Below are 27,142 nucleotides of genomic sequence, written 5' to 3' on the forward strand. Positions count from 1 at the left end.
GAAGTTGGGTCTCCGTTCTCGGAATCTGACATACGGCCTGGAGAGCGGTGTGTTGACCTCATGCCCCTCCACACTCGCATCCAGTGACACCTGTGGTCTGAGGATGACACGGCGACCGGTCGGTACCGTTGCGCCTTCATGGCCTTTCCGGGAAGAGAGTATTGACATGCATTAATTACGTTCCCTTCTCGCGTGTATTCGCTAAAGCGGTAAGAACAGCGGTGTGACAGTTCCCGATAGTTTGTTAAACCACGTAAGGGACAGCTATTAGTTTTCTGAGAAAATATTACGCAAAAGTAATATTAGACCGTAAGAAGCAACCACGAATGAGTGACCTGTGAAGTGTAACATTCTCTCCATCTTTGTTTTTTCTTCCATTCGTACTGCTGCAATTAAAAGCAGCACAGGAATGAACTATATTTACGCCGGCCGGAGTGGCCGAGCGGTTCTAGGCGCTTCAGTCTGGAACCGCGCGACCGCAACGGTCGCAGGTTCGAATCCTGCCGCGGGCATGGATGTGTGTGATGTCCGTAGGTTAGTTAGGTTTAAGTAGTTCTAAGTTCTAGGGGACTGATAACCTCAGCAGTTAAGTCCCATAGTGCTCAGAGCCGTTTTTGAACTATGTTTACACAACGTTGCTCTACAAGTCGCGGCTTCCTTCCTGCTCAATGGAGAACGCAATAGCAGCGTCAGCGTGCGGTCTAGTTATTTTTAGTGATTTCGAACTCCAATAAAGCGGAAGAAAAGGTAAGCCACTGTGGCACAGGGCAATAGATACGTTGTTGCAGCGTTTAACCCACGAATTGGAGCAACACCGCTTTGAGGAGGAGTGCGAGGATTGTCGTTGGTGGGCTTTCGAAGAGGGTGAACATATTACGTATACCGTAGTACACATGGATAGAGCCAGTTGACGGTTTTCTGAGGCTCACTTTGGAGACAGAAATGAGTAATAGCTTAACGTTGCGGGTAGAATCGAAGGACATGTATTTGTTTATCGCGGTGAGATATAAAGTTCCAGCGTGAAATTTAGAGCAATAATCGTGGTACTTAGTAGACAGTTCCGTGTAAAGAGTTTACCGTAATCAATCTTGGAACAATAAATAACCATTCTCTTTACGATGACTGTATTTCAACGTTATGAAACAGAAAAATTTATTAACCGTATTCGTATCAAGCCATCCCGAAGAAAGGAGAGAAATCTGAGTTGTGAAAGGACAATAGTGATTGATAACTATCCATAACGATCAGTAGTACAAAGTCCAATGGGTAATGGAAGTCAGTTTACTATCATGAACACTAGTTAAAAAATATCTTATGAAAAGACATGTGACCGGAGAATATCACCAGAGAGGATAGTAGTAAAGCAGACAAGAGAAGAGAGGTTCAAATGGCTCTGAGCACTATGAGACTTAACATCTTAGCTCATCAGTCCTCTAGAACATAGAACTACTTAAACCTAACTAACCTAAGGACATCACACTAATCCATGCCCGAGGCAGGATTCGAACCTGCGACCGTAGCAGTCCCGCGGTTCCGGACTGCAGCGCCTAGAACCGCTCGGCCACCGCGGCCGGCAGAGAAGAGAGGAAACGACGCCTTATACTGTGTATTAAAAAACCTGGTACTCTCTACTTCACTTATTTCATTGTTTGAAGAGACTATTTTTATAGCTTGTGGGTTCTGTGAGAAAAGTACTGCAGCCGTATTTTCTTAGTTCTTCAATTCGTGTCTGACATTTGTATTCCTGTACACTAACACACAACAAATTCGACTCCTACTGTTACCTTTGTTTTACATCTGTCAATTTACTTAAGAGCGAGAACAAATCTCACTGGGAATTTCCTGCTGTCTTTCTTCTGTAAATACTGCTAGTTTCCGATCCGCACAGTCGACGTTAGTTTTCCGACCAGTGCTAGAGCAACGGAGGAGCGACTTTTTCTTTAGTTTGTCGTGTGCCTCGAGCACGAATATACTCGTATTTGTTGCCGTTTCATCTTTCTGTTCTGTTTCCACACCATCTGGATGTAACGAGGTTAATCAAGTGTTCCTTGGCGTCAGAAAACTGCTGCTGAATCCTTGCTTAAGAAAATGAGCTGTTGCCACTGTGTTGTATACATCTATCGTAATAACCGTTTCTTCGCTTCAGTCTTTTTATAAAAGAAACATTTCGAGGAGTAACAGCGGACCACTATTGAAATACTGTGGTAAGGCTCAAGAAAACTCGTAACTACAATTTTGAGAATTGTGTACGCAAGTACTGGGTATTGTTAGGTTAAATTTATTTCATCTACAGCGTCTCCCAGCAGGAATGGTCAGTTTTCAGCGATATGACAGGATCATTCGAAGCAAAAAAGTCCAGTAAATGTGGGGTCTAATACGCATACCTTAACAGATACTAGCACTTAATTAACTAACATTCCATACATCGTGCTAAAATTGTGTTGTAAACAAAACGAAAATCAAAACTTGGTGCACCTCTTTCAGAGTATACTGATCCAGTTTCTACATTGAATAGTATTCGAGTTTGAGGAGATGAATGGTATATAAAATTATGCGCGTGTTGCATGCCGAACGTGCCAACCGTACTCTGAACATGCAACTGTTCCTGCGTAAGCGTCAGTCCTTAAGCTGCGTTTAAAATGGCCATATTTTATGGCAAGATGTCACTGTAATAGTTTTGTCGTCAACATCGCTGAAATGTGGCTGCAATACACGGCAATATTGGCATATGGGCGAGGAAATAACGATGACGGAGCAGATGTTGCAGGTAGTTACAAAGGTATTGCCAGCGTTTTCCTTCAAAGGTGGAGAATATTTCGTGTAGCGAAGCCATGTCTGACCTAGTCTGTTAATGATCCCTCTTATTCTCAGCTTTCCTTCGTATTTCCGACGCCGACAGCGCTGCATAATCTGAGCTATGGACCAATATTATATCGTTTCAGCTCTAAATATGACGAGCGCACCTAGAGGCACAAGATGTTTTGTTATCTACAGAAATTTAGTAGTGGATAGGCGAGAGCACCATGAATTTCATAAATGTCATACTTCTACAAACATAATTATCGTACATAAAATATCAAATAATATATACAAAAACCACAACTTTAAAAAGAGCATTGTTGACATAGTGAAAGTTCTGAAATAGTGAGCAATATTTATATTCCACGCATGTTGTGAAGACTTCTCGACTTTTTTATGGTCTCATCACGCGTTTTTTGTGTTGGTAGGCAGCAACTTACAACCTGTCTTTTTTTTGTTACTGTTTTGTATCTACATTAGTTTTCAAATGTTATAGCTCTAGTGGTAGATGTATCACATTTTTTAACTTTGTAGTTCTGTCTTTCAGCTGGCGAACTACAACAAAATATTAACATAAAAGTTTGATTGTTATTTCAAAATAACTTAATTAAGTCCTCGACTTCTTCCACCAAAACGTAGCAAATGTTTGGTGCCAGGAGGCATACTGATAAGTACGCTTTAAACAGGCACATCATATTTCTGTATTTATCGCCGGTAACTAGTGAGTGATTGTAACTGGTATACAGTCCTTCATATCAGTATCGGTCTTAACAATTTCCGAAGGAATTGCTTTTACGAAATATACAAAACAGTGTTTTAGCTTTCTGGAAGAAAGGTATGTCCCCAGTATGAGTTCACAAGTTAAGTTTCAGAAGCAGTTCACTTGCTTAAAAAAAAAAAAAAATCCACAATACCCGATTTATCTTTCTGTTCCTAATATCTTTTCTTGTAGATCGAAAATGCAGGGGAGATAGATTCATTTCCACTGTGTTGTAGACTCGTCCGGAAACGTATTGCTGCAGACATTGCCCGGCAACAGTGGTCGGCAGTGTTGTCGAACATGTGGCTGCAGTTTGTGTGGCAGGATCATTTTCGCGTTATATTGTCGGCAATAGGCAATTTGTATGACCTGTGGTAGTACACCTTAACCCTTTCACTACCAACTCTCTTTTTCAGGGTGATGTGATATGATATGATACTAAAAATGCATTCCCCGCCGTAATGTGACGTCCGTGGTTATCGTAAGTTGTTCTAAGGTTTCAGAAGAAAACTGCACAAAAACTACAAGAAATACGAAGAACAGAAACACATCAGTGGTACCATATCTCCAAGTCTTTAACTCACATTGCAGGTGCTTAGTATGGGCACCGTTCGTGACGCGGTGAACGTCACTACGTACGTGTAATTCAGTGACATGAATTGTCTGGGTAGGCCCGACAGCAGCCCGCTCTTCAAATGTATTCATTCTGTTGCCTAGCTGCAGGCGCTAACTAATTCGGTGCAACAATATGGAGCTGACCGTAGCAGAGGGTTAACAATGAAGCTTGAAGACAGCACAACCTACAGGTGCAAACTGTAATTATAAGGCGCCTGCAAACCAATAGCAGACTTCCATTCACCAGAGGCATATAGATTCATAGCAGCAAATTACGAATGGTTCTCTGATAACTATCGTGGGAAACATACGTTATGAAAAGTATCCGGACGTATCTATGTGATGCGGAATTGACCACTAGATGCCGCCATAGGCGGATCAGTATAGAAGGAGACGGGGAGTATTTGTGTTGTCACTAGAGAACCCGTAACAGAAAATGGGTTGGACAGGAGTGTTCGGTAACTTCTACATCTACTCGTACGTCATACTCCGCTAGCCACTTAACTGAGAATGGCGTACTTCCTGTACTAATAACTGATCTCCCCTTCCCTGTTCCACTCGCGAATGCCGCGTTGAAATAATTTATTTGTTGCTAATCTTCTGTGTTAGCTCTAACTTCTCGTCGAGGTCTTTTCGTGAGATGTACGTGGGACGAAGTACTATGTTGTCCGACTCTTCTCGAAAAGTACTAACTTGCAGTTTCAATGGTAAACCTCTTCTGCACAACGCCTCTCTTGTAGCGTCTGCCACTGGATTTTGTTAAGCATCATCTCTGTAAAGGTCTCGCGCCGAGCAAGCGAACCAGTGACGCGAGACCGCTCTTCATTGGATTTTTGTAACTCTTCTATCAGTCCTACCTGCTAAAGGACTTAATGAACGTGGACTAGTCATTAGGTGTCACCAGGGAATCAATCCATTGGTGTCATTTCAGGCCTTCTGAAGCTGCCCAAGTCGACTGTTGGTTCTATGACTGTGAAATGAAAGAAATCAGAACAAAGACCCGGCAGAACTCTTGCTCTGACGGACAGCGACCGTCAGGATTGTGGAGCAAAGTTGTTACATATCGCACGAAAGCAGTTGAAGAACCACGAGTGAGTTCTAGAGTGCTACCAGCTGTCGAGCCAGCACAATCACCATGCGCTGAGAGTTAAAAATAACGGGATCCATTGGTGGAGCGGCTAATCATAAGCCACATATTTATGCAGTCAGTGCTAAGCCACACTTGAGGCAATGTAAAGCCTCTCGTCAGTAGATGGCGTGACTTGGAATGCTGAATCACGGGATACCCTGTAGCAAATCGATGGAAGGGTTGGGTTTTGCAGAATTCTGGGAGAACATTAGCTTCAGTCATGTGTAATGCCGGCAGTGCAGTACGAAGGAGGTGCTATTACGGTATTGGGGTGGTGTTCGTGGCTAGGGTGTAGTCCACTTATTGAGCTTAAGAAAACGCTAAATGCAGAAGAATATGAACACACTTGACAGCATGGAGTGCTGTTTATAGTACAGGAACATTTCAGACGATCCAGAATGAGATTTTCTCTCTGCAGCGGAGTGTGCCTTAATATGAAACTTCCTGGTAGATTAAAACTGTGTGCCGGACCGAGACTCGAACTCTGGACCTTTGCCTTTCGCGGGCAAGTGCTCTACCATCTGAGCTATCCAAGCACGACTCACGACCCGTTCTCACAGCTTCAATTCTGCCAGTACCTCGTCTCCTACTTTCCAAACTTTACAGAAGCTCTTCAGCGAACCTTGCAGGTTCCTGGAAGAAAGATGATGCGGAGACATGGCTTAGCGACAGCCTGAGGGGTGTTTTCAGAATGAGATTTTCAGTCTGCAGCGAAGTGTGCGCTAATAGGAAACTTTGAAAGTAGTTTGGAAAGAAGCACTTGCCCGCGAAAGGCAAAGGTCCCGAGTTCGAGTCTCGGTCCAGCACACAGTTTTAACCTGCCAGGAAGTTTCAAAATGTCTCTGAGCACTATGGGACTTAACAGCTGAGGTCATCAGTCCCCTAGAACTTAGAACAACTTAAACCTAACTAACCTAAGGACATCACACACATCCATGCCCGAGGCAGGATTCGAACCTGCGACCGCAGCGGTCGCGCGGTTCCAGACTGAAGCGCCTAGAACCGCACGGCCACACCGGCTGGCCAGGACGTTTCATTCTGAGACGATGTCTGTATCAGCACCTCAGTGCAGCTTGTAATAAAGCAACACTTGCCAGGCAATAGTTTGTGGACAATAACATTCCCTGCCGGCCTGTATGACCGAGAAGTTCTAGGCGCTTCAGTCTGTAACCGCGCGACCGATACGAAAAATGTTCAAATGTGTGTGAAATATTATGGGACATAACTACTAAGGTCATCAGTCCCTAAGCTTACACACTACTTAACCTAAATTATCCTAAGGACAAACACACACACCTATGCCCGAGGGAGGACTCGAACCTCCGCCGGCACCAACACGCGACCGCTACGGTCGCAGGTTCGAATCATGCCTCGTTCATGGATGTGTATGATGTCCTTAGGTTAGTTAGGTTTAAGTAGTTCTAAATTCTAGGGGACTGATGACCTCAGATGTTAAGTCCCATAGTGGTCAGTCTAAAAGGAGTTCCGATCTGAACCCAATGGAACACCTTTGGGATGATTTAGAACGTCGACTTCGGTCAAGATCCTAGAGTCCAGCCTCGTCTGGATCCCACCTTGAGAAAGAACGTGCTGCCATTCCTCCACATTTAATCAGACATCTCATTGAAAGTGTCCCCAGCAGACGTACGGTGGGTAGGAGATGAAACGGGCTGACTTGGAGCAGGAAAGGCACCACAGGACATTTTAATTTGCACTGTCTATACTTTTACAAATAAATTCATAAAACTTTGTCAGCATGACCAGGAAGGATTCAGGATTCACACTCATAGCAGAGGAAGTTCAAAAACATAATAAAACAATTTTTTTTACATGTGAAATTTCATCATTGTTTCACTTGGTATTGGCTGCATTTGTTGCTGTAGGTACACTTTTCTTCATAAGTAAGAGACATTCTTCGATGAATTTTGCACAGCATACAAACCATACTTACAAGTGTATGAAACTCAAGAATTTCCCAAATCTGTTAAAAACTGTGGTAAAAATTGAGATAATTAACTATAAAATTCGAGTTTTCTCTAAACACGAAGTTTAAAACGTAACAGCCCATTCATTTTTCCATAGATTAAATAAATTCTGGAGTTTCATACACCTGTAAGTATGGTTTGTGGGCTGTGCAAAATTCATCGAAGAATCTCTCTTACTTATGAAGAAAAGTGTACCTATAGCAACAAATGCAGCCAACAGTAAGTGAAAGAAATCATGAAATTTCACATTTAAACCATATTATTTTTTTGGGTTCTTGAACTTCCACTGTGCGGCGCCGCAGGTTACCTTTTTACCGCCCTGCCAGTGTCCAGCAATGTTCATTTGTCTAGCTAAAAGCTGTAGTAGAAAATACTAGACCACTACTGTCTATTGCAGGTCGCAACATACATAGAATTAACCGGTAAACGGGATGTGGCTAACTACTGAAATAAAAGTTTAAAACCTGGCAATGTAAATTTTCAGGTGTATTTTTACGATAAAGATCACAGTTAATACTGCCAAGTCCGTACTAAGTGGCAGCACAATGTAAAGTTCACACGCACACCTCAATCACACATATAGCCAGTTTATGGTATTTACACCCGTTACCGAAGTTAATAGAGTTCACCGGATCGTTTAGTTATGAAAATGCTCGCTCAAATGTTGTGCACTCTGTTCTACACATAATACCTGCTCAAGTCTTAGATCGCACAACGCGCCACGCGGTTTTAACTAACAGTCAAAAGCGATAATTTTGATATTCCGTCCGAAATTCCACACGACTTCCACTATACCGTTCACTTAAATACACTTTATACTACTTCGCGAACTCGTAATTAGCATTTTTTCGCGATTTCACAGTACTTTCGTCTGAGCTGCTCTCAATGAGATGTTACTAGTTCGAACCCTCAGCCCCGACCTCCCTAGATCACACCAAAGGCTTTGTTCCCAGCACAGATTGGCGAAAGCCTGCATTTTTCTGATTGGCTGATATCACAAACAGCAAATCAGGTTTCAGTATTATCCCGCGCTAAACCGCGCTTTACTTCAATGACCAATCATAGTAAAACATTTCTGTCTATGGCAATTGCTAAATAAATAAATTTAGAAAAGTATCAAATATAAAATTACTCCTTCTGAAGTTACCGATTAATTTGCGTTCTACTTACGATTTATTAGTACCATAAACTGACTGCACATTTAATTATAGTAAATCCCCTGTATAGTTTAACTGGTACTTCGTGAATAAACAAAACGATTTTCATTTACTTCTGTTCTTCTTCACTCATACAACACTCACACTGCTAATTACTACACATATAAAACAATTATAATTATGCAAATACATTAAATATTAATCAAACATAACTTTACAACATTGTTTTGACTACGACTGCTAGCACTGTCCGTCAACTGCTGACCTCTGCCGCCTACTAGTACAACTACGTGCAGCTCTGTGACTCAGGTCCATGTCAGCTAATGACATCTGTCGATGACTCATGCCTATAACGATATCGTTCTAACAAGTGACAGGAGCGATGCGAAGGCGCTACGCCTCAACTGTTATGAGTGTGAATCCTGAATCCTTCCTGATCATGCTGACAAAGTTTTATGAATTTATTTGAAAAAGTATAGACGGTGCAAATTAAAATGTCCTGTGTTGCCTCTCCTTCTCGAAGTCGGACCGTTTGATGTCCTACCCCCCCTTAAAGCCGTCTTACAGGCGAACATAAAGGAGAACATCCCATATTAATATCCACTAATACTTGTCCGGGTACTTTTGATCAGATAGTGGTACTGTAGGGTAAAAGCAATTTTGAGCAAAGTACAGTAACAGACTTTGCCCGTAGCCTGTCCCTTTCGCTCTGGTGGACACGCAGCCCCACTACGTGGCCACGTGGTGAGGCAGTGAGGTAAACTCCTGTGTGCGTCTGTCACAGCGGAGCCTCTCGGCGTTAGCTCGCGCGGGCAGACGCGCGGAAGGACAATACGCACGCGACGCCGGAGCCAGCGCCGCGACCGCTCTGTCTCCCTTGACAGCGGTCACGCGACTCGCGAGGCGGGGCAAAGCGTGGGCGTCGGCGCACAGATACTATCGGCGCGGTTCGCCCGGATTAAGATTCCCGCGGCAAGTCGGAACGGGACCGTCCTAGAGGCTAGACACGCACTGGCAGCTGGCAGCCGCTCGCCCCGCCCTCCTGAGCGCGCTTCATTACTGTGATTACGTCATTAGCCTGTCCGGCTGCTATCGCCGTCTCGTCCTCGAGCGACCCAGGAGACTGGCACACTCAGTAAAACCCCGGTCCTGCTACAGTTTTAAGAGCAGCAATTTTAGCAGCGTAGCTTGTGCACTGTGTATTACGTGCAGGAGATCAGTAAGCTCGATGGGCAATGATGTGGAACGGATAAAAAGTTGGCATATAACTTACGAGTAGATTACGACTTATACAGATGAGCAAAAACGTTATACTCACTGCGAACCGCAACAATGAATGCCACCTGATGGCGTTGCGGTTACGAAAATACAGGGTGTCAACGTTAGGTCCTCCGTATTTTCAAATACAATTAAAAAACTATGCTTTCGGACAACGGAATCATTTAAAGTAGCTCACAAAGTTATGTGTGGCTTTTTCCTTCTTATACTTCTTCAAATGATTTCAAAACGATAGTGACCCAGGCAAGTGGTATGTCCTGGGTTGAGCTTTGAGTGAACATCGCTTTCAGTACTTTATTTCACAAAAAATGTATGAATTTTCAGTTTCAAATGAACTAGATGATTACCCGGCATTACCAGGGCATATATTTATTCCAGTCTTCTTCATCTCCTTCTTCCCCCTCTCTCTGTCAAATGGTTCAAATGGCTCTGAGCACTATGGGACTTAACTCCCGAGGTCATCAGTCCCCTAGAACTTGGAACTACTTAAACCTAACTAACCTAAGGACATCACACACATCCGTGCCCGAGGCAGGATTCAAACCTGCGATTGTAGCAGTTCCAGACTGAAGCGCCTGGAACCGGCCGGCTCTCTCTCTCTCCATCTCATTCTTCACTCCCCCTCTGTCTAACTCCTCCTACACATTATTCACATCTTCTCCTTTCTGTCTCTGTCAGTCTCCTCTTTCCCCCTTCTTCCGTCCATCTCCTCTTCCTCCCTTTCTCTGTCCATTTCCTCCTCCTCTCTCCCTGTCCATCTCCTCATCCCCCTCTATCTGTATGCGTCACCTCCTCCCCACCGAGCGAGGTGGCGCAGTGGCTAGCACACTGGACTCGCATTCGGTTCAATCCCGCTTCCGGCCATCCTGATTCAGGTTTTCCGTGATTTCCCTACATCGCTCCAGACAAATGCCGGGATGAGCCGGCCGGGGTGGCCAGGCGGTTGTAGGCGCTACAGTCTGGAACCGCGCGACGGCTGCGGTCGCAGGTTCGAATCCTGCCTCGGGCATGGATGTTCATGATGTCCTTAGTTAGGTATAAGTAGTTCTAAGTTCTAGGGGACTGATGACCTCAGATGTTAAGTCCCATAGTGCTCAGAGCCATTTGAACCAAATGCCGGGATGGTTCCTATGAAAGGGCACGGCCGACTTACTTCCCCGTCCTTCGCTAATCCGATGAGACTGATGACCTCGCTGTCTGGTCTCCTGCCTCAATACAACCCCACCTCCATCATCTCCACATTTTCTCTCCACGCTATCACACTCACCTTAGTAACACGCTGGTGGTTCTTACGCCCACAGATATTTTTTTTAGTTCGTAAGTAATATACATACAAATTTAGTTGAAATCATTTCAGCAGTTTAGGATGAGCTTTTTAGCCGTGGCTTTGCTCACGTATGTAAAAAAAAAAAAAAAAAAAAAAAAAATGTACAAATGTGTGTGAATCCCTAAGGGACCAGCCGGCTAAGATCTTCGGTCCCTAGTCATACGCACTACTTAAACGAACTTAAACTATCTTACGCTAAGAACAACACACACACACACACACACACACACACACACACACACACACACGCACACACACACACACACACACACTCATGCCCGAGAGAGAATTCTAACCTCCGACGGGAGGAGTCGCGCAATCCGTGACATGGCGCCTCTAACCGCGCTGCCACGCGTACCTGAATGTTAAATGTATTTCACATATATTTATGCCTGAACCGGGACTTGAACGCGGATTGCCGCTTATGGCGAGCGGTCGCTTTATCGTTAGGCTATCCGAGCACAACTCTCGGCCAAATCCAACCTTCCAAATGTCGTCTTCCATTTGTCTACCTACAACCTGCACCCGTACATTCACTGTTGTGTTGTTCAGAAGCACAACGCATGTCCGAAGGAATATAGCATCATACTTACGAACAACATAAGGACTGCAACACCGTATTTGTCCGCCGACTCTGGGCAAGTGATTTTCAATTAAAATGTCTTCACTGTACTGATACATAATGAATGTGCGAGTGTTGACACTTTTAGCAGCCTATCATTTTAATTACATGAATGCTACTCCGATGTTACATATCCACGTAATGATCCCACTGATAATTATGTCCGTTTATTTTGTATTTCTTGAACTAGAGTACCTGATGGAAAGCAATCATATAAAAAATAAATATCTTCGCGAACATACACAATTTTCAATTCTACAAGTAAAGTTTATACACATTTAACTGCTATTCTTACTGACAATCAGCGAAGATGACTCGCAATCGACAGTATTGTTAGCCTTCAAGTCTTGTACAATTGCCAGTAACCTCACCCACGCCTGATTCTTTAAAGAATCTAAATCCCTCGCCTGTGTAGAACAGCTCCGTTTTAATACAGTCTACTTTTTGAGCAATGTTAATGTTTATCACATCATATCTGCTAAACTCTCGTACAGTGATATAATTATGCAGATGTGTTCAGGGGTATCTGTTGATATTTTCTGCAACTTGTATTTCGTATGGATTCAGTAGCAAAGAAGTACTAAATTAAAACGTCATGCCTGTTGCCGAAGTAAGACAGCAAAAAATTTAGTAGGCAATAAACTGTTTTCCTTTCATTGTTTACTGGGGCTGTAAGAAAGCACTCAGAAAAGGCTTGAAATTATGTGTACAGTTTGTTGGGAGTCGCTGGGCGCTCTCAATCTAGAATACTGGATGAATATATTCTGAGTAATTTACGCGTCGAGAGTTACGCTACTTCAAGATACAAGAGACATTTCTAATATTGGTACGTGTCTTATTGTGTTAAACCTTTAGCATAGTATGAGTACATTTTGACAGCATTTTAATTTTTTTTCCATTCCGTCAGTTCATTCTCCAGTCACATTAATGTGATCAACTGTGCAGGCCTGAATAACTACCTTTTGCAGGGCGAGACGTAAAGGAAGAGAGTCAGTGAGGTTCTGGAAGCTATCGACAGGGATGAGGAGCTATGTCGAGTCCAGTGCTGTGGCCAGCTGCGCTAGGTTTATCGATTGAGGATACATTGCGCAAACACCACGATTCTCGACTGAGGTTAAATCCGGGGAGTTTTCAGGCATGGAGAATACGGTAAACTCATCCTGATGCTCTTCGAACCACGCACATAATTGCGAGCTGTGTGACACACTGCATTGCCCTGCTGGTAGATGTCATCGTACCGAGGAAAAAACAAACTACCTGTACCGGTGGATATGGTCACCAAGGATAGATGCATACTTGCGTTGACCCATTCTGCCTCCCAGAATAAAAAGATCACGCAGTGAATGCTACGAAAACATTCCACAGGCCATATCTCCCCCTCCTAGTTGCAGAATGTTTGCTTCCAAACGTTTCATGACATACACGCTAAGGGCCATCTGTCCGATGGAGCATGAAACGTGGTTCGTCTGAAAAGGCCACCTGTCGCCACTCAGTGGACGTGTAGGAGCTGTATTGTCTTGCAAATTCCAGCCTTCGTAGATGTTGAACAGTAGTCAGCATGGGTGTATGGACCAGGCACCTGCTGCGGGTCCCTTACGCAGCAACGTTCACCGAACGGCGGTTGAGGACACACTGTTGGTAGGCACTCGGTTCATGTGGGCGGTCAGTTGCCCAACAGTTGCACGTATATTCTCCCGTACTGATCTCCACAGCCACTTTTCAGCTGTGTCATCTCTGTCCTGCAGCGCTCCAAAGTTTCCCCGGTGCATTTTGCCATGTACGGTATATTTTAACCACGGCGGGACGCGAACAGTTTACAGGTTTAGCCGTACCGGAAATGCTTCCTCCCTTGACCCGAAAGCCAATGATTATGCCCTTTTGGACATAAGATTAATTGCTGCTTTTCCGCATTACGAAAAAGACTGACATGTTTTCATGTGCCCCCCCCCCCCCACCTCCACCCCTCACACCTAATACCCTTTATATACCTTTCACTGCTGCCACCTGACGTCTGTGAGTGGTTATTACACGTTGATGTCGTACATCGCTGTTTGTCACGTTGGTGTGACTGAAACGTGGAATAATATGAAATACCGGAAGCCGAAGTTTTGTTGCCCCTGAAAACTGTTAGATAGGCAGCCTGTAACTGGGTGTCAATGTGTGCGTTTTAGCCGTTTGCCAACACAGATTGCATTCTGCCTCATCTACGAAGCGTGCCTCAGGGTACCCCATTAATTCTACAGTGTTCTCCGGCGCTGCAACAGCAGGTAACGCCCTACTTATGGCCAATGTGCAGCGGTGTAAAGTGCTTGTTACAACAGTAATCAGTGGCCACGTGAAACTGTTCGCCTTTGGAAGTCGTTGCCGTGTTGCAGGTGAACACCGGCGGCCTGAACCCTAATGCGCCGCTCGCGCGAGCCGTGTCGGCTAACCTCAGAGATCAAACCGGCCGAGTGATTGGCCGCGCCGACTGCATTCCGCGCATACCGGGCCGACACCCTGCTCTGTCTGAGCTACCCGAGAATCCTCTCTGGCGGCCTCTAATCGTTGTGTTTGATTAGCTCACGTCTCGTTCTCTCAACACGTTGCGATCTCTGCGTCATCAGATGCAAAGCGTTGGCTCCAGTACGATTATTAACCAGTGTCTCCACAAAAGTGTGTCTGGTGTATGGCAGCAGTGTGGACACACAAGAGTCGGCGCATAAAGCAAGCGTCGAAATTCTCCAGTCCGTGTATACGCTATTGTAGTGGCACAATCCTCCTATCGTTTCCATCGAGTCCATCAAACCAACACAGAAGGTTTGATGAGGCAGTTTTCCCGCTATAGTCTCGCCACATACGCAAATCAGTAATGAAATTCCCATTTAATCAGAATACTTAATTTACGTGAGTAAAACTGACATACACTGAAGCGCCAAAGAAACTGGTTTAGGCATGCTTATTCAGATACAGAGATACGTAAACAGGCAGAATACGTCGCTGCGGTCGGCGACACCTATAGTACACAACAAGTGTCTGGTGCAATTGTTAAATCGGTTACTGCTGCTACAAAGGCACGTTATCAAAATTTGAGTTTGAACGTGGTGTTATAGTCGACGAACGAGCGATGTGACACAGCATCTTCGAGGTAGCGATGAAGTGGGGATTTTCCCGTACTACCATTTCACTACCGAGCGAGGTGGCGCAGTGGTAGCACACTGGACTCGCATTCGGGAGGACGACGGTTCAATCCCGCGTCCGGCCATCCTGATTTAGGTTTTCCGTGATTTCCCTAAATCGCTCCAGGCAAGGGCTGGAATGGTTCCTTTGAAAGGGTACGGCCGACTTCCTTCCCCATCCTTCCCTAATCCGATGAGACCGATGACCTCGCTGTTTGGTCTCTTCCCCTAAGCAATCCAGTCCGTACGAACATTTCACGAGTGTAGCATGAATATCAAAAATCTGGTAAAACATCAAATCTCCGACATCGCAGCGGACAAGTGTCAATGTGCGAACCATTCAGCAAAACATCATCGATATGGGCTGTCGAAGCCGAGGACCCTCTCGTGTACCCTTGATGACTGCACGACAGAAAGCTTTATGTCTCACCTGGGTTCGTCCACACCGACATTAGCCTGTTGATGAGTCAAAACATGTTTCCTGGTCGGACTAGCCTCGTTTCAAATTGTATCGAGCGGATGGACGTGTAATCGTATGGAGGCAAGCTTATGGATCCATGGACCCTGCATGTCAGCAGGGGACTGTTCATGCTGGTGGCATGCTGGTGGAGGATCTGTAATGGTGTGGGCCGTGTGCAGCTGGAGCGATATGGGACCCCTGATGCGTCTAGATACGACTCTGACAGATGACACGTACGTAAGCATCCTGTGTGACCACCTGCATCCATTCATATCCAATGTGCATTCCGACGGACTTCGGTTATTCCAGCAGGACAATGAGACACCCCGTGCTACAGAATGGCTCTAGAAACACTCTTCGGGGTTTAAACACTTCCGCTGGCCATGACGCTCCCCAGACATGAACATTATTGAGCATATCTGGGGTGCTTTGCAACGTGCTGTTCAGAAGAGATCTCCACCCCCCCCCCCCCCCAAACTCTTACGGATTTATGGACAGCCATCCGGGATTCATGGTGTCAGTTCCCTCCAGCACTACTTCAGACATTTGTCGAGTCCATGCCACGTTGTGCTGCGGCACTCCCGTGTGCTCGCGGGGACGCTGGAAGATGTTAGGCAGGTGTACCAGTTTCTTTTGCTCTTCTGTGTACAACAGTACTAGTGATTGTCAGTAGATAATTAGTGCAGTCTTGCTGTTATCTTACATCTAATTGATATTTGCATGCGGTGTAGCACCGGGAAATGTTGAAAACAATGCAAGGCGATGGGCAGGGACGCGCATCAGATGAAGCCATAGGAGGGCCGCACCCCAGGTACAAGCCTTTGGAAAGGCCAGCAGGGTGGTCCGAGGACTCACTGGCCAGCGAAATGAAGCTGTTCTCGTGCAGAGGAACCGCAGTATGTCTGGCAATTGTATAAAAATGCAGATAGCATCTCCTATTGAGAAACACCTGGCAAAAACGTTTTACAACAAGGAAATGAAGTGAGAATTCGCCCTCTTTAACTGGAACGATTTTGTATGCAAGTTATAGAAAGCTGGCTGTTTCTCCAAAGAAGCAGAGAATGCTAAAGATAAAAATCTCAGTGACGGGTGGTGGACTCTCAGTCCCGGGCCCTTGAAACTGTGGGAGACCGCCAATTGCTCTGATTTAACAGAAAAATAATGTTTGCTTGATGTGAACGTGTCCGTTATTGGCTAACGTAAACAAAGAGATAACGGACGGTGACGAGGCAGTGCACCTCATTGGCCAAAGAAAGCGAGTTTTTTCGGTAGAGTACGGTGGGACACAAGCCATTCTGGGGAAGGAAACGAGTTTTTGTAATGAGCAGTTTGATTTGTCTGCTCTCGGAAGATTCGTAGCTTCGCCAATCAATACTGCAATGCGAGGTTTCCTCTTACTTCATATTCAATTGGAAAAAAGAAAAGTAAATAGACTTTCGAGATAAAGAGCCGTCTGATACCGACACTGAGACCCCCGCGCCGGCCGGTGTGGTCATGCGGTTCCAGGCGCTACAGTCTGGAACCGCGCGGCCTCTACGGTCGCAGGTTCGAATCCTGCCTCGGGCATGGATGTGTGTGATGTCCTTAGGTTAGTTAGGTTTAAGTAGTTCTAAGTTCTAGGGGACTGATGACCTAAGATGTTGAGTCCCATAGTGCTCAGAGCCATTTGAACCATTTTTTTTGAGACCCCCGCGAGCCAATCCATTGGGATCTTAGAAACATTTCAGGCTAATTTGGGCTTAGCCACTGGCGACAGTCGTTGGTACAAACAACGATCAATTCTACAGCCACTTGAACCATCACCTGCCTTATTACGGTGAGATCACGCCGCAGTTGCAAGACGAGGCATAGGGAAATTAGAGTCACTTTTTCATAATCCAGTTATTTCAAGCTTCACTCTGAAGACTTGCAAGTTGTCGATAATGAACAATTTTCTTTCCGCTTCACCCACAGGTGTGACGATTTTCCTTTCTGCAGTATGGGTTACTTCCATTAACCTTATGGCAATCACTAGACATTCCGTGATTTCCCCACGACCTCTATGTGAGATATGCCAAGGATATTACAGCAAAGTTGTCAGAGGTTGCTATTCAGTTGTTTCTTTGCCTATGACTTTATCTTCTTAATGTTGCCACAGGTTTCCGCTGTTAAATATTCATTTTATTGTAATAAATCAAAGTCCTTATACCTATTGTTCTATTAAACATTCGTAACTTCCACCATCACAATTTTAGAGGGTAAACTTGCATTCGTTTATCGACTCTCCCCAGATTTAATTCATTAACCAGGAGCGTCAGGCCCCCCCTTTTGACTAGAGAGAAGAATAAAATATAAAACGACGTCCCACAGAGGGATGCTATGAAAGTTCTCGGCACAACACAACGATGACATGATTGAGGATGAATACTGTGATATGAGGAAAGGAATGTCTCGTTTGATACCACACTTTGAAGTTCAAGAGAGATGTGTTTAATTCTTAGTTTGTTGCTATAACATACATTCTAGATTGTTAAAATTAGATACAGTATAATTTCAAACTCCTACGTAAAGGTATTCGTAGGAAAGGGAGATGCAAGACAGATTTGTTGGAAGAATCCTTGCGCAGCGTACAAGGTACTAACCAGAATTTCCGAGAATATCCCTGTAAAAACCAGAAAATTTACTTTACCTCTTAATTACCACAGTCACTCACCAAGTAGTCCCTTCGTGCTTGTGTGGAACGCTTCCAGCGATTGCCCCATTCCTATAAGTCTGCTGCTTGAATTGTGTTCATAATCATTTGCGATTTCGCCTGCTTCGCCTGTGGAGTAATCACAACCATCTTTCAATTCCAGTTTCATTTTAGAGAAGCGCAAGTAATAGCTAGGGGCTAGATCAGGCGTGCAGGGTGACAGGAGGCAGTTATCATGCTGTTTCTTTTGCCAAGTTTTCCCTTACAGTGAACAAGGTGTAAGAAGGTGCCTCGTCATGATGCAGCAACCAGTCCTCGTTCTCCCGCCTCACGAGCCGTTTGCGTGTAGCGATTTCCGTCCAGATCCTATGTCTGTCTGACCACGTGGAAAGAGTTCCTTGAGGACAATTCCATGAATGTAAAAACAAAGAAAAGCATTTATTTGATGCCGCTGCGAAAGTGCGCTTTTTTGGGGCACAGAGGGGATAGTGCGTTCCACTACGAAGATTGCTGCTTTGTTTCAGGGTCAAAACTCTACATCCATAATTAACCGGCAGTTATGACGCTGACCAGGAAATTTACTTCATTTCGAACTGTTGTTTGCAATTCAGTGCAAACTTGAAGCCGATGATCTCGCTAGTTCAAAAGACGAAGGACGAACTCCGCTGCACATCGTCTGGTGTTCAATTCATCAGCCAGAATGCGATGAAATGTCACTTATGAAATGCCAACGATTTCAAAAATATCATGGATCGTCTGTCCATGTGTATCACTTCTCGCATTTTCGCGTTCGGTTCCAGAGCTGCGTTTGATAACGTTCTGCCCGTGTGTTTGTCATCTTCCACAGATTTCGGCCATCTTTAAATTACTTAAATCACTCCAAGCTTGCTTACCAAAACCCTCCGTTGTTGTGCTGTAAGGTTCAACTGCTGTTTTGCGGAGCTTAAAATAAAACTTATCTCAGATCGTTTGTTCCTTCAAGTCACTGATTTTCAAATTCCCAGACACAGCAGAACACAGTGATGCACTCACGATGACGCCAAGTGGATTGTAGTCTTTCTGTACGGAGGATGAAATCCCTTTCTGATAAGATAGTTAAACCCCACCTCGGGATCTCTCAGCCAAAAATAACATACTCGTATGACCCCTTTTAAGAAGTGCGTTCAATAAGTAATGCAACACACTTTTTTCTCTGCCAGTTTCGGTTGCAAAATGCGGACTTTGTTGTGGGACATCACGGAATATTCCCGCTTCAGCCCCTACAGTTTCATGAAGTTCAAATAGGTAGTTGTGCTATACGTAGCCTTCCAAATGGCGTCTGTGAGAAGGGAGCATTCCAAGCAGATAGCTGCCATTGAGTTTCATTTGGCGGAAAACAAGAGCATCGCAGACATTCATAGGCGCTTCCAGAATGTCTACGGAGACCCGGCAGCGAACAAAAGCACAGTGAGTCGTTGGGCGAGGGGTCTGTCATGATCGCAACAAGGGCGCGCAAACCTGTCCTATCTCCCGTGTGTCGGCCAGAAGCACACAGCTGTCACGCCTGTTATGTTGGAACGTGCGGACAATGTGTGCAAACGAACTTCTCCTTCTCCAAGACAACGCAAGCCACACATGTTTGCGCACACGGGAGGGGCTCACAAAACTTCACTGGGTTATTCTTCCTCTTCCAGCCCGCATCTCGCACCTTCTGCTTTTCATCTGTTTGGTCCAGTGAAGGATGCATTCCACAGAAAGTAGTATATGGATTTTGAGAATGTTATTGATGTAGTAATACGGTGGTTCCAACGCCGATAGTAGATTGACGCTAAGCTGGCATACAGGTCCTCCTAGTACGGTGGTACAAAGCCGTAGCACTGAATGGAGATTATTTTTAATAATATTGTTTTGTAGCCAAAAGAGTAGGGAATAATATGGCGTATTGCAATCGTCAATAAAACCACCCTGCTTTTCGAAAAAAATGTGATGCATTACTTATTGAACGCCCTGCCTTGCATCTAGCAAAAGCTATAAGACATATGGAAAATACTTTCTCCCTCTCTTTAAATTTACGTCGTAATGTAGTCTGAGTATGTAAGATCTGAGAATGTACGTTCTTTACCGACTCAGATGTAGGAGGCAAAAAATTCTCCACTGTAGCGTGAAACATCGAAATCATTTTAATGACGTCATATTGAACAATGTACGCAGTCGCAACAATAGATACTTTCTTGCCGCTGCAGAACTTACGGCGGGAAGCGTGCGCACGAATCGCTTCTAGAAAGCACTCCGCACAGCCCCTGCTCTTGGCAGAAATGCAGAGCTGAAGACAGCCAATTGCATCGGTGAATCCCAGAACGCTCGTTGCTGGAGCAGGAGAGGCCCTCTGGAGTGCGATCGCGGTGATGGTGACATGAAAGGAGGCCGCGGGACGTCTGGAAAAACACGCGCACTTTCTGGTGCGTCCACCGGTCTCCCCTCGCGACGTGTCGCCGGAGTAATGAGTGTCAGCAATGGCGGACACTCGATGTCTTCCGGGCTGCGGCGCCACCGAGCAGGGCAGAGATAATGGATACAGCCAGTGCTGCCAACCGCGGCGGAGGGGCCGCTCTTCACGCGTGCCGCAGCCGCGCTGATTTCTGGAAAGCCGGTCGATCGGAGGTCGCTAATGAACGCCACGCGTCGCGCCCTCAGAGGCGCGCAGAGGCCAGAACAAATGCACAGTGGAACCTGTGTGGCATCCACACGTTCCCACACAAGATATCCCTCGCCACTTCACGTGGGCAGCGACGTAATTAAAAGCAAGGTGGAATCCACGATTTCTGATGAAATGCGTACATATGGGTGAAGAGCGAGGGGCGAAACTGCTGGTGCCACATTTCGAAGAACCAGCACCTCGTAATTCCAAGAAGCTCTGATGCTATAATAAAGAAAATGGCATGATTATAAGAGATTCGCTATGAACCACAACGTAATCAGTGCCAACTGTGTCACGTTTCATTCAGATCTGTAGTAACGTATATATATGTGATCCCGATTAAATGAACTGCATCCTAGAAGGGCACTTCTTTATTAATTAAAAACAGGCACATGTTTCAGTCTTCTTTTCTTCACCATCATCGGCGGGAGAGCTGGCGCAGTGGTAACACACTGGACTCGTATTCTGGTGTACTTTTTTATTAATTTACGCAGCTCGTGTAAGGCGGATGCCGGGATAATTACTTTGAAAAGGCATGGCTACTTCTCGTCCCAATCCTCCGCCAACCCAAGCTAGTGGTCCCTCTGTAATGATCCTGTCGTCGATGGGGGTTCCCTAGGGTTCCGCACCTCACTCGGTAACAACGCAACCGTTATAAGATCCTTTTGTTGTCTGTCTGTCCTACTGTTTAGATCCCTTTTTCTCAGGAACAGGTAGGCGTATCAAGCTGAAATTCATGCCACATATTAAGGTCTACGGTACCTCGGCGGTGTAAAAGAATTTGAGCTTTTACATGAACGCAAACAAAAGATACGGCCATTTACGTCACATATTTTGATACTAGCAAAGTCACTCGTCATAACGTGTAGGGTACATCCTGTTGTCTGAGAATCATGAGATGTGGCAAGAAGCAACGTTTTACAATACAAGTAAAGCAGAAAATCTGAAAATTATTAATTTGTAATTATATCACGCAAAAATTATTTCCTTTTTTTGTTATTTGTTTTCATTCTTTCTGATTTTATGTCTGTCTGTCTGTCCGTCCGTCCGTCTATTAAGACCCCTATTTCTCAGAAACGGTTAGGAGCATCAAGCTCAAATTTATGACACGTACTGAAGTTTACAGTCCCTTGGCGGCGTAAAAAAATTTAGCTTCTAAGTGAGTGCAATCAAAAGATTCGACCATTTGTGTCATATCTTGATACTCGCAGTTTCGCTCATAAAAACCTATAGGCTATTTTCTGTTGACCTAGAATAATGAAATAGAACAGGAAGCAAGGTTCCACAATACATTTAAGGGAAAAAATACGAAAATTATCTTGAAATTGACTCCGAACGTATTGAAATTCCCAGGACCGATATCATGCCAGTATTCATATCGACAACAGGCAAAAATTATTGGGATTCGGATTCCCCAGCTGGACGAACTGTGTATGTACGCAATAAAGTTTTCACGGAACCCTCGTGAGACGCCCTGCTAAACCCGCAGAATAGGACAGGTAGTTTAAGTTGTGGAAAGGGGCCAAAATAAGCGGATTTCAGTTACACTCTAACATAAAACCTTTTATTTGATCAAACATTACAAAAACCAAGAATTTTTTTTAAAAAAAACACTGCGTTAATTTTGGAACTTAATTATCGGCCGAATGCGCCGTACAATCTCATGCCTTAAGGGAAAGACCACTTTAATTTAAAAACGGCTGAAAGCCAATAACTTAAAGCTCAACCAAAATCAGAAATTTAAAAGACTAAGTCTTATCTTAAAACCAGTTCCTTAATTAGGCTGAAGGCCCAAAGAATCTGACACTTTAAGAGCAAACATCTTAAATTCAAAATCGGCTGAAGGCCCAACACATAAGACTCAATAACATTAATTTTAAAAATGCCAAAAGCTTTACGTGAAACAGTTCTTAAATTAGGCTGAAGGCCCAAACCATCAGACACCTTAAGGGCAAAACAGCCTTAATCTAAAAATCGGCTAGAAGCCATACAAGTACAAACAACAAGTACAAATTTTAAAAAAGGTAGTACGCCCAAGGGCGCTCAAATACTCGAGGGTCGGCCTGGAATTCAAACACTAACGCTCGCTTAGGTGAGACAGGCAGTCGGCCCAACCATTGTCGATCCGACGACAACCCAACCGCCAGACAGTCAACAGACCCACCGACAAGATAACCTCCCCTTCACCCGACCAGCACACAACAGGGAGTTCAATGGAACAACGTAGAAAGTATTGGCGCCCACAACCAATTATACACTGAACTGTCAAACTACGTGCTGGACAGCGACAACACGATGAGGAAAATACACTGCCTGAATTTACATCAACGCCCAGGGCAGGTAACCGCAACACTAACGGCCACAAGGTAGAAGATTCAGCTGATGCACTTCAATTCAGATAACCAAGTACAGTTAAACTCCACCGGAGGGTGGCTAAAATTTGCCAACTTGAAAACACACGTTGTTGCTCGCGGGAATATCTCAACAGCCGGCAGCGAACTCCAAACGACATAATGTGAACAGTCGTGACGTGCTGGTAGATTAAGTCAAAACTCAACTTTCATGTCCAGGTTCGGTGAGCCACGACCCTCATAGCAATGGAAACAGCACCACACACTCCGACACCACATAGAGGCCGCCAGTGGGCTCGGCCAAACTCCGCGCTGCGGAGATTTCCTCGTTGCTCCACGCCAACCGACCAACTGCCCGCACACAGCCCAGCTGGAAACTATAAGTTCCAGGCCAAAGATAGCCCAAGGTACGAATAACGATACACACCGCTGCTGGCACCCGCGGAAAGAGACGATAACAACATAAACGCGATAACTGCGGGAGACTAAACACAAAATAGCAACCAAGGTTTAATCCAACGCATAGCATGAGCCAGCCACGGCTCACCAAAGTGCGCGAGTCCTACTAGCATTTATCTGAGTTTTTACTTCATCGTGAGTCCTTCTATCGGTTGAAAGCTCTCCATTATTTCTTGCAACTGCGTTGTGTTAGTGTTCCAGTTGAAACCCGCCATACTTATGGCTTGTTTTAAAGGTACCAATAGTGATCTTCCTCACGCTTTCTTCCTTGTTAATGCTATTCTAGAATGTTTACAAGGAATTGGCTTTGGCGTGTTATGTGACCTCTTCCCTCATATAGCCTTCATCTGATTCTTTTCCTCAGTGTTCCTCTGTCATAAGCTGACTATCTGGTTGGTGCTTCTATTCATCCATTTTCTCTTTAACAGTTGTCTCCAACACCACATCTCACACGCGACGACGCATTGACGTTTAGTCATCTGCGGCCGCCCTACTGGCCCACGAGTGAAGCCAGCTTGCATGATAGGCATTCCCTGCCGGGCGAAGGAGCTGCGCCAGGAGTTGACCCTGCGGAAAGGCACGACTATGTCACTACCAGAGCACTCTGCTGGCCTTGTCCACCAGTGGTGCATGATGCAAGCGGTGACATCCGGGTGCGAACCTCAGATCTACAGCTGGCTGGCTGCGGCTGGCAAAGGGACTTGGAAGTCTCGTACCACTCTCAGAAGGTGGGAGTTCAAGGTTGCCAACGAGAAGTGACAAAACTACAAAGGTAGTTACAATGGTAGCCTTTCTAAGGATTTCACATAAGGAGTGGCCAGTATGAAAACTGAGACCCATAACTGGGCTATCGTTAGCTGTGGTCCGAATCCAAGTCCTCGAGGACAGTCAGCGGAACAGGGCGGTGGTGTCAGTGCCAGGGATTCGTGGTGCCAATGTGTTACAAGCCATTGACTATGTCGCACACTGTATCGTAGAGTCGCCTAGCCTTCTCTCGAATAGACGTGTTTAGTGAGACCATGTTTGGTTCAAATGGCTCTGAGCACTATGGGACTTAACATCTATGGTCATCAGTCCCCTAGAACTTAGAACTACTTAAACCTAACTAACCTAAGGACATCACACAACACCCAGCCATCACGAGGCAGAGAAAATCCCTGACCCCGCCGGGAATCGAACCCGGGAACCCGGGCGTGGGAAGCGAGAACGCTACCGCGAGACCATGTTTGTCTCCTTGTGTGGGGTAACAATCCCCCTGAGTGGAGTGTCATGCAGGTTCCGCCAAAGCAACTTATTCTGCAGGCGCTGGAGGGTCTGCATCCTGGAGGTGCTAACCATGATCCACGCTGTGGAGCATTAGGTGAGGGAAGGGTGGACAATAATATGGTATAGACAGAGCTTGGTGTCAAAGTTCAGGTCCCTACTGATAAAGAGCAAGTACTACGCTTTTATCAGCTTGAGCCCATTTTGGGTAACATACTCCTCATGTCAGTGGAAAAATAGTTTGTTATTCGTCTAGCCTCCTACATATTTGGTGTCTGGCGACCATGGAACCCAGATGCCTGCAATAGTGATGTGGCATAGGATAGGGTTCGTTTGGTGAGGTGGACCACCTAGTTTTGGCGGCATTGAGGGCAATCTTGTTTGAACGACACCAGGTGCCTATGTCGTCCACCTGCCTCTGGAGACAAGCAGTGAGCTGGACAGTGTTGCGACCGGTTGTATAAGCGCTATATTGTCGGCGTACTGTGCCAGGTGACAGTGTGGGATGACAGGCATATCATTAGCCATAAATATTAAAGAGTACAGGAGACAGCGGAGAGCTTTGAGGATACTCATGTGACGTATGCTCAAGTGTTTTCAGATTAATTTATTATTATTATCGTTATGTTTGCAGCGGCATTGACCATTGCAATTGGACCCTGCCATAACCTAACAGCATTGCACCATCCTACTCACCTAACTTTGCGGCAAGGGACCTACAAGTCATATGCAGCGTCTTCTTGTCAATACTGGCCGTTAAGCTGGCAAGAGACAGTTCAGTCAGGTAGGAGCGCTGACAGTGTTTACTTGCGAGTAAGTACGAGTCGTTTATAACGGTCGTGAGTTCTGCTAAGCTTCGCTTGATTTGTTTTTTGATTGTAAGGTGCTGCTGTTTTTCGTAAGTGTCTCGGATAACCTGGGACTTACAGGCGACAGGAGTTAGGGTATTTGTAGGCTCGGGTCCTGGCTACGTCAGTCGGGCCGAGGCTAGCCATGAATAGGGCCAAGGACAGGACACTGCGGCTAGGTGAGTCTTCCGCCGCCCCTCCACACTGCAATGTGACACTTGCCGTGCGGCATCTATCCTGGCATGATGCCGGAGGCGCCGATACCGACACCGCCCAACGGGCCGAGGACCAGCGCACCGTGCCTCCCGCTGCAGGTCAGTGATACTGAGCCTTGTCCACAGACCCACGTGAGAGACCGATCTCTCACTTCGTCATCCGACGACTCTCATGGCTGCCTTGTGACAGACCTCTCATCCGCCGACTGTCACGCCCTTTCATATCCAAATACTGATGCTACCAACCACCACGAGGATGAGACATCGAGTGATGTTTGATCTACATCATCTCGTCAGCGCAGCAGACCTTCTGGTGATCCCCTTGTGACTGAAAATGCAAATGATCATCCGCTTGTGCACAGAGCAGCGGCTGTGGTTCGGTTTCGCAAGTCTCCCTACCAGGGGAAGCCGCACTTCTTGGTGCCATGAGTCAGGACATGGGTCCGTCCTACTCCTCCCGACCTCACTTGTCGGAATCTACCATCAACATCACCAACGAAGGCGAAGTTATCCCCTACCATGGTTTACAAGCCCACGAGCTACATTAAACTGAACACTGACCTGCAACGCCTTATTACAGGTCAACTGCAGGCAGTTTACTAGAAACATCATGCCAAGTTCGTGCTTGGCCCGAACGATGACTACCCCATAGTCTTCAACTCTGTGAAGCTGAGGGCCATGAATTACACATAAGCTTTCTAGAGACAGAATAACAAAAATTGTAATCAAAAAAATTCCCTCCAAAGCTATGGAAACAGTTGTCAGGAATGAATTACTACATCTCTAGTTCCTGGACCCTACGGTCCATCTATACTACATGAGGGACCCTGAGACCTGGACGTTAATCCCTTTACCAAACTATACTGTCTCCCTTATCAAAAGAGGAGACATTGAACATATCTACCAAATCAGGTATCTCATGTGAACCAAAGTGCATATTGAATCATATGAAGGCTGCAACAGAGATCGTTCTGCTGTTGGTGTCAACATTTGCGACACATCAATAATTCCCACTCACTGCGTTTTCAATGTGTCAAGTGTGCTGGCCTGCATACATCGGAGGATTGCAAACTCCCGCGCTCATAAAAACCCTCGCACCATGGAACCACAACCATTTCAGCGTCTTATGGGGCCAACCTGTCGATCATCAAACTACAGATGCTCAAGGGCCTGACACGTCTGTGATACAGGGACCTGTCCATCTCCATCCCCTACAACCACCTTTGCTGCTGCAGCACAGTCTCCTCCTGGCCATCTATCTCCTGCCCACCAAAAAGAAAAGTCATCTGCAGCCTCCTCTCTCCTATCTGTCGAAGTGCCCCAACCCTCCATTTCTGCACTTTCTCAACCAGTCACAACACCTACCCC

The 27,142-nt window shown here is 45.5% G+C and overlaps 1 protein-coding gene across 1 annotated transcript in view; it reads left to right on the forward strand.

The window, feature by feature from the left end:
- LOC126417005 (kinesin-like protein KIF26A) overlaps positions 1 to 27,142 on the forward strand; it is a 247,829-nt gene that overhangs the window by 23,033 nt on the left and 197,654 nt on the right. The gene's annotated exons all lie outside the window — the stretch shown is intronic.

The sequence above is a fragment of the Schistocerca serialis genome, chromosome 8 (genome assembly GCF_023864345.2).
Source record: "Schistocerca serialis cubense isolate TAMUIC-IGC-003099 chromosome 8, iqSchSeri2.2, whole genome shotgun sequence".
Taxonomy (NCBI): domain Eukaryota; kingdom Metazoa; phylum Arthropoda; class Insecta; order Orthoptera; family Acrididae; genus Schistocerca; species Schistocerca serialis.